At 33.3% G+C, this 9,479-nt stretch overlaps 1 non-coding gene across 1 annotated transcript; it reads left to right on the forward strand.

Moving 5' to 3' along the window:
• Nucleotides 1–5,716: 5,716 nt before the first annotated feature.
• LOC123393494 lies at nt 5,717–5,823 on the forward strand. Its single transcript, XR_006608276.1, has one exon. It is a non-coding gene; the product is annotated as a U6 spliceosomal RNA (small nuclear RNA).
• The last annotated feature ends 3,656 nt before the right edge of the window (nt 5,824–9,479 follow it).

Here is a 9,479-nt window from a genome sequence, read left to right on the forward strand (position 1 = left end):
GATATGAACATAATGTTCTTATTTGGGTAGATATATGCACTAATTTCTTTGGGCTTTTATGTGGGTGTGGAATTACTGGGTCATGAAGCAAGATTATATTTAACTTTCTTAGATACTACTGGTGCTCTGAAATAGCACTATTTAAATAATCACCAGCAATCTATAATAATTTATGCTATTGGGATAGTTTTACAATTTATTCTTCAATTATTTTATCCATTATATGGAAATACTACCGATATTTTAAATTGACTTTATTCAAAGTGAGCTTGCTTAAATCACTTTTTAAATCTAATGGATTACTACCAAATTATTTTAAAATTGCTTACCTATATAATCAAGCCATAAAATAATAATAATAATAATAATAATAAATTTCCTTTGTTTTAAATATTCAGTCTTCTGAGAATTTTATTTCTTTTTTTAAATTTTATTTTATTATTTCAGTGTTCCAAGATTCATTGTTTATGCACCACACCCAGTGCTCCATGCAATCTGTACCCTCCTTAATACCCATCACCAGGTTCACCCATCTCCCTATGCTCCTCCCCTCCAAAACCCTGTTTGTTTCTCAGAGTCTACAGTCTCTCATGCTTCATCTCCTCCTCCAATTTACCCAAGTTCACTTTTCCTTTGCTTCTCCTAATGTCCTCCATGTTATTCCTTATGTTCCACAAGTAAGTGAAACCATTTGATAATTTACTTTCTCTGCTTGACTTATTTCACTTAGCATAATTTCCTCTAGTCTTTTCCATGTTGATACCAAAGTTGGGTATTCATCCTTTCTGATGGCTGCATAATATTCCATTGTATATATGGACTATATCTTCATCCATTCATCCATCTTGGCTTCTTCCACAGTTTGGCAATTGTGGCCATTGTTGCTATGAACTTTGGGGTACATACAGCCCTTCTTTTCACTACATCTCTATCTTTTATGTGTCTTGTGGAACTAGCTAGGATGTCTAGTACAGCATTGAATAAAATGGTATTAGGGGATATTCTTATGTGTATCTCTAACTCAAAGGGAAAATACTCAATATTTCATCATTAAGTGAATACTATCATTCACTTTCAAGTATGATGACATTTTGTTAACATCTTTTATTAATTTAAAAAATCTCTTCTATTCTTAGATTATAGAGAGTTTTTGTCATAAAAAGAAGTGTTGAATTTATGCCTTTTCTATATCTATTGAGAATATAGATTTATTTTCCTGTTTTTTGTTTGTGATTTATATTGTGGTTTATAGTTCTATAAAAATAAAGTGTGTGATTTATATTTTTTAATGTTAGACAAATTTACATATCTTGAGTGCTCCCCTGTTATCTTTTCTAAATAGTTGCATTCCACATGCTGTTACTGAGATAGGATTTCAGTAACACATATGAATGTGGCATTTAAGAAACAAAACAGATAAACATAGGATAAGGGAAGGAAAAATAAAATAAGATAAAAACAGAAAGGGAGGCAAACCATAAGATACTCTGAACTGTAGGGAACAAATAAGATTGATGGAAGGGAGGTGGGTGGGGGGATGGGTAATTGGATGATGGGTATTATGGAGGGCACTTGATGTAATAAGAACTGGCCATTATATGCAAGAGATGAATCACTAAATTCTAACCCTGAAACTAATAATATGTTATATGTTAACTGACTTAAATTTAAGTAAAATCTAAAAAAATTCATTTCTCAGATAGTCCATGTCAAAAGGACCAAATAAATTATGCTACACCTGGAATTTTGCCAAGTAAAACCAGTGCACTTAATGACATTATTTTATAGATAGAGAATCTAAGAAGCACGCTAAAGCCCAAGAGTAGAGATGGTATTCCCGGCTCAGTTCTGAAAGTGCAATTTAATAAAGTCAACCTATGATGCTTTATATGGTATACAATAGTCTGGAGGGGTTAATGCGTCATCTAACACTTAAATATTATAAACAGAGCTTGAACAGAGGAAAATACTACCAGAAAAGAAATAAAGGTTTGATTACTGTCAGAGCTGAATATAATACATTCACCCTTCAGTAAATGAAATAAAAACCAACAAGGAAGACCTAAATCTCAAAGAAATACAATGCAATGCAAACTTCAACTTCACACATTCCATCATCAAGGCAGAATATTTTATCTGTAGAGAGCACCAGAGAAAAATCCTTCAGCTCAGATAAGGCTCTAGATGAAAACTCAATTGGAACAAAATAAATTATAACTATTCCACCATTAAAGCCTCTAACTTACTTAGGACTTAACCCTTTCTGTCATCTATCACTATGAAACCGTTTTTCTCTATTACCTTGCTCAGATCACTTGTCTTTCTATTACTGATAATTACTCAAAGGTGTCCTTTTTCTGCCCTTTTATTTCTAGTAAGTCAGCTATAATTACCAAGCAGTTTCCTGTCTGCAACATTGCTGTATCACTAAAAGCAATAGACCTTTATCAGGTTATATAGTTAATCTTAGCCATAATGACAGAACTTGTAATATTCTAAAATCAAATCTATTTTACAGCTCATTTTACATCTTCAGGGTTAGTTGTAACAGTGATAGCACCTGTGTGATGAGATTAATAATATATCTTTTACTAAATATGTGAAACATTTGTTCAGCTAAGTTTTGCTGCTGATTTTAATATTCTTCACCACTTCAATCAATGACTCAAATAGAAATAACAAGAAGTGCTATTCATATTTGAATTATGTCTACTCTGAAGTGCAGAATATGTACAGGTACACATTCACAACATAAAGGCTTTAGTTTTAATTTATTTCACATTAATCTGCCCAAAGAAATCTTCATATTGATTTCTTGATATTTAATGACTAAGAGCCTTAGTTTTTTGTCTTTGTTTTTGTTTTTGTTTTTTTCCCTTTCCCTTTACTGGCCATTCAGTAAAAGGAAAAAAGTTAGCAGAAACACTATCCCAAAGGAAAAGTAAAAATTAAGGACAGATGAAGAGCAAACATTATCTTTATTTATAGTTTTTTTTTCTTTTCTTTTCTTTTAAAGTTGTTTTTATTTATTTATTTGATAGACAGTGATCACAAGTAGGCAGAGAGGCAGGCTCCCTTTCTCTAAGCAGAGAGCCGGATGTGGGGCTCGATCTCTGGACTCGATCCCAGGACCCTGGGATCATGACCTGAGCCAAAGGCAGAGACTTTAATCCACTGAGCTACTCAGGCACTCCTAATGTAGTTTTCTCCATAAGACATTTGAAACCTTATAAAGTGTACAATGGCAAATGTTATTATAATGTGCATATGCAACTTCAAGTACATAAGTTAAATGTAAGTAATTGGTTTATTTTCTTTGCCATAAAATTCAGGTTGAATCTTTTTTGTTCTTATACACACCTCAATGTTAGGTATAAAACATGTTTCTCTCACTGTCTAGATACAGAATTTGATATGAAATAAATAGTTTTCAATGATTTTGATATATCCCAATTCAGCTTATGGTTCTTTGTATATATTTTGATTTTTACCTTAGCACTGGTATCTGAAAAAAGGAGCACAAGTTAAATATAACAGATGAGTGTTTGGGTTTTTTCTGGACCTCAATGTATTAATATTAAGTAGTTCATGAATAAGCCATGTGACCACAAATAAGTAGTTTATCAAATTTAGGTATTTAATTTTCTTCTATTTATTGGTTATAACAACACCTTCTAAATCAACGTACTATGAAAATAAAATGATCAAACAATACTAAAGGGCTTTACCAAGGGAAAAGCTTTCAAATATGAGGTAATATTGACTCAAGTTCCTCTCCTTCCTGAGTCCCACCATACACCCATCTAACCAACTTTGCTTATGATAGCATCTGCTTGGGGAGAAGAAATCTAGCCTCTGTCTGCTTTCCTTGCTACTAATTTATCGGGAAGGTCTTTTCTTTTCCTCACAATTTAAATTCCTTCTAGACCCATATTGACTCCCACTGCATTCAGATCGACCTTAATTTTTCCTATCTGCATTGATCTCTTTTATTACATATCTATTTATGTCTGGTGAAATTAAAGGTGTTTGCTTTTTCTGAGAAGATTAATGTTTTTTACTCAAATTACAGTGACAGAGATTGGTTACAGGGCTCCATGTTTACTTTATTCTATTCTTAATTCAAATATTGATTAAACATCAATCACATGCCAGGTTCTGTTCTTATATGCTTCAGAAGGGCAAATAAAAATCCCTGCCCTCATAACGTGCACATTCTGGTCAATGAAAACAACAATGAAACAAATTATCAGTGATATAGGAATTATGTCAGAGGAAGTAAGTGTGGAGAAAAATTAAGGCGGATCTCATATTAGAGAGGATGATGTAACAATGCTTACTAATACTCATCGAAGCAGAGACTATTGATTTTCTAGTTCCCATTCATCTCTTTCATCATAGTTGGATATATGACTATCCATAGAAAGTTTACAATTTCCAATCTCCCTTCCAGTTAAGTGCAGCTTTGTGGTTGAATTTTGGTCAGTGAAATAGTAGTTAAGTATTGGTGTCAGCTTCTGAAATCCCTTTTCATATGTCATTAAGTGTATGTCCTTTACTCTTTTTTTTCATCACCTTCTACACCTGGCTTCCTGATAAGGATGGCTGAAACTCTAGCCATTGTCTTGGACCAGGATGACAACAATCATATTCTACTATAATAGAACAATGAATTCGAATGATTCTGGGTTTTTAAAAAACGTGGTAGAACAGAGTCTCAACACCTTTATACTGTTAAGTCTGTAATTTTATGTGAGAGAGAAATAGATTTTGATCTTGTTTAAGCCATTGTCCCTATGACATGCAGATGGATCTAGTCCTAATTGTTAGATCTACCTTAAGGTGGGATTCTTCTACTCACTGATAAATTTTGGGGCTTGACCTGTTAACGAAGCAGGAAGAGGGATTGTCTGCATTCAGCTGGATCTCTTTGAGCACAACTTAGGGAGTCGACAAGGGGAAATTTGTTCATATTCTTTTTACTGTTCCACTCAAAGCAGAAATCCATCGATAGTTAATCACCATTTCTTTCACCTAGAGACACTTTGGTAACAAAGTTCATTCTATTATTTTTTAAGGAAGTGTAAAAAGCCAGCAAATATGATTCCTAATCAAAGAAAAACATTTAATTTTTAAAATTAAAAAAAATTTTTTTAAGTGATTTACATATTATGCATTTTTTCCACCTCACTGAATTTATGAACCCTAGTTTATTTGTATGCCCTTTTAAAATGCAATGGACCAAGACACCTGTGTGGCTCAGTCAGTTAAGTTGCTGCCTTTAGCTTAAGTCATGATCTCAGGGTTCTGGGACCAAGCCCCACATGGGGCTCCCTGCTTCTTTCGCTCCTCCCCGCTTGTGCTCTCTTGCTATTTCTCTCTCTATCAAATAAATAAGCAAAATCTTTAAAATAAAATAAAATAAAATGGACGAAGTAGCAGTCTGTGAATTTGACCTGATTCCCATTCCATGAGGAAAATATTTATACATATAAATTTTCCAAGTGTGTCCCGCCTTGGACAACACAAAGACCTTTTTGAAAGAACAAAAATAACTCTGTGTTACATTATTTTATTTAAGTATATGCAAAAACATAAAACAAGGTAAAACCTCCTGTACAACCAAAGAAACAAGATGTGGTATGTACAGGGGAACAAAGATAAGGATGACTGCGCATTTCTCCTTAGTAACAGTGCACACTAAAAGTCATGGAGTGCGCTCACGTCAGCAGCACATATACTAAAATTGGAGCAATACAGAGAAGATTAAAATGTCCCCTGCGAGAGGGTGACACACAAATTCATGAAGTGTTCCATATTTTTAAAAAATAAATAAAAGTCACGGAGCAATATTTTTAATGAAAGAAAATAATAAAATTATCATCCTATATTTTTTTACACAGTGAAAATAATTTAAAAAAAAAACAAAATAAAGATTTATTCAAACATACAAATGATGGTGTATTTATCACCGGCAGACATAATGCTTTACAAAATTAAAGGAGTCATTCAGGCAAAAAGACAATGATGCCAGACGGACAACTGTATTTACACATAAAAAATAAAATCATAGGAAATGATAGCAACTTAGGAAACTGTCAAGAACTTTGTATTTATTATATCAAAATGTATCATAGATCTAAATGCAAAATTTAAGCTTAAATACCACACTAAGAACATGGTCCATAAAAGAACAAAGTGACAAATTTGGCTTCAAAATGAAGAATGTCCACTTTTTGAAAGATAACATAAAACAAACGAAAAGACAAGCTACAGACCAGGAGAAAATATTTACAAACTCTAATAAAGGCTTGTCTCCAGGATATAAAGATTCTCAAAAGTCAATACTAAGAAAACAAAAACCCAGTAAAAAAAAGTAGCAAAATTTTTGAACAGAATCATCACCAAAGATACGGTATAAATCACAAGTAACTACAGGATAGATTGACTACAAGATGGTCAATATCATTAGTCATTAGAGAAATACAAATTAAAACTGTAAGTGTCTAGCCCAATGCTGAGCTTAAAAATGAGTGTTTTTGGTAACTCAATCAATGGTACAATAAATACATCAAAAGTTAGAATCAAGTGTTTGCTAATCCTTATTCTGAATCATCCCAATATGTCTTCTATTATTCAAAGAGATACAAAACTGTCATCTCTGAAAGCTAAATTATTTTTTAACTTATTTAATGAATAAATGCCAAAATCCATTCTTAGAAGTAAGCATGGGAATGTTGAAAATTTTATAATAGAGAAGTCAGATAAAATAAATGTTTTCCCTCTGACAGCATCTTGTCTTGCATGGTTCAATGTGGAATGTTATACGTGTCCCAATTATCATCTTCCCAAGGATATCTGTTAATATGGGTATAATAGCATCCCTCATCCAGTGAGTCTATTCCTATTTGTCTCTCATGGACACTGCTAACCTTTTCCCAGATAGATAATGTGGGAGGCAACAAATAGCTTCAGTAAGTTTGACATTAAGAGCACCATCATATTTAACTGTTGCTTTTCTGAGTTGCTCTGAAGAAAAAGGTATCTCCACCACTCACTTAGTTTAATCAGACTTTTCTAAGACTTGAGAGAGAAAATGTCAGCTCCATGTAACTGCATCTGTAAGTCACCAAATAGCAGATTAAAAATTCTACTCTGCCCTTCTCTCTATCATTGACTGAAGATGCCCTTGATCCATTCGATGGGCATTTAAGAAGAAAAGAAAAAAAAAGAAAAGAAGAATTAAGTGATATGAAAGCAAAAGTTAGAGTTTAAAATTAAAATGTATGCATTTTTTAAAAGATTTTATTTACTTGTCAGAGAGAGAGAGAAAGAGAGAGAGAGCACACAAGCAGGAGGCGCTATAGGCAGAGAGAGAAGCAGGCTCCCCGCTGAGCAAGGATCCCAATGTGGGGCTTGATCCCGGGACCCTGGGATCACAACCTGAGGCAAAGGCAGGTGCTTAACCAACTGAGTCAGCCAGGCACCCCTAAAATGTATGCATTTTTAACAAGAATATCATAATGCTATGTAAACAAAGATGTATTTTATAAAAGAAGAAATGTATGTTCAATCCTGAAAGGGGAGAGGAAAAAAACAAAAAGTTGAGAATGTGCTATTTCCTAGGGAAATTCTAAAACAAAGCATGATTTTCAGCTGTCAGGAGCAACCATAAAAATCAGCACCCAGCTGGGTGAACTCCTCCTCTCCTGGCAAGCTCAAGAAGTTAACCTGAAGTGCCAAGACTTTGGCTAAAATCCTGGAGAGGACATTCTGCAATAAACAACTTGATACCACTTTATCTTGTCCTACAACACCCAAACTCTTCACGATAATTTGAAAATATGCTCCTTTGCTTTGTACACAGGCAAAGCTCCCACTAGTGTCTGCATAAGAACAGGATCAAGCATGCTGTGTCTAAGAGCAGGAGCCCTGGTCACCAAGGCAGCTTTCTGTTTTCAATTGTCGTATTAGCTCTAATCTTTCAAGGCGGTCTGCAGAGTCCCTTTTCAAAATTTGGAACAATTTCATATTATCATATATAAAATATACATAACCTTAAGCTCAGTAATTTCTCTTTCAGAAATGTACCTAATAGAAGCACTCGTATGTGAACACACAAAAGAATTAGGTACAAATCATTTATATGAGCAAATTTTGTACTGAATCATGTATACTGTGAATAAAGAACAACTAAATACATACTAATTGCACAGTCAAATAGATAAAGGCATATGCAGTAAGTAGTTTTAAGGTATGGAATAAAGTTCAAATACAGGTAGGAATAGCTCCGCAAAATACATTGTTACATGCAAAAAAATCAATTCAATAATGTTTATCTCTCTCTTTCTCTCTCTATTTCCATCAAGGTATTGAAAATGAATTTACATTCAAAAGCCCTTCCTGAAGCTGAGAATAATAGGATTGAAAAGGCAATCTGCATGTGACTTTGTAATTTAAATATGCAATAATGAGGAATTACTATACAGATAAAATACTTAAAAATTTACAGTTATCTCACAACAAAAGTATAGATTAATTAGGACTAAGTCTTCTATTAAGTAAATAAAAACTTATTAATTTTTGGTCTATAAAGCAAGTTTTTCTCTTTTGCTTCTAGTTTGAAGAAGGGCTAAAAAAACACAAGTTGGTGTTTAGAAGACCAAGAAATTCTGATTATATAATAATTTAATATATGCTTTACAATAAGTGTATTTAAAATGTTCTCTACATCTGAGGGACACTTGGGTGGTTCAGTTGGTTAAGCATCTGCCTTCAGCTCAGGTCATGATCCCAGTGTCCTGGGATCGAGTTCCTCATTGGGTTGCTTGCTGTGCAGGGAGCCTGCTTCCTCCTCTGACGGCCGTTCCCATGCTTGTGCTCTCTCTCTGACAAAATAAACAAACAAACAAATAAATAAAACCTTTAAAAAAATTATCTCTACAACTGAAACTAAAGATGTACTATATGTTGGCTTAGTGAATTTAAATTTTAAAAATCTTTAAAAAAAAAGAAAATATAAATAGTAAAATGATCAAAATTATATGGCATAGTTTTTGAGAAGCACAGTCAAATTGGAAAAGAAATCAATAAAGTTTCAAAAATCAAACTGAGTTTATTTTTAAAATTAACAGCTAATGCCTTGGTTAAGTCACATATTCAACATAGCTGAAGTTATGATTGGTAAAAGAGAAGATAGGTCTGAAGAACATACCCAGAGTATAGCACAAAGAGATGACTAGTTGGAAAATTTTAAGGAGTAATCGAATGCTAAAAAGAAAGAATGTTAAGTGCAAAATCTGTCTAATAGGAATACCAGAAAGAAAAACAGGAAATGTGAGAAAGAAAAGATTAAAAGTTGTAATAGGTGAGTTGATCAGTATTCAGATGAAGGTTCATGCCAAAAAAGGTAGATTTTAATACATGGCACATTAGAGTAAAATGGCAGAGCATCCCTCCATGCCTCTGCAAGGAGGAGA

Source organism: Mustela putorius, unplaced genomic scaffold, assembly GCF_011764305.1.
Source record: "Mustela putorius furo isolate JIRA1106 unplaced genomic scaffold, ASM1176430v1.1 tig00000868_pilon_pilon_pilon, whole genome shotgun sequence".
In the NCBI taxonomy this organism is placed as follows: Eukaryota; Metazoa; Chordata; class Mammalia; order Carnivora; family Mustelidae; genus Mustela; species Mustela putorius.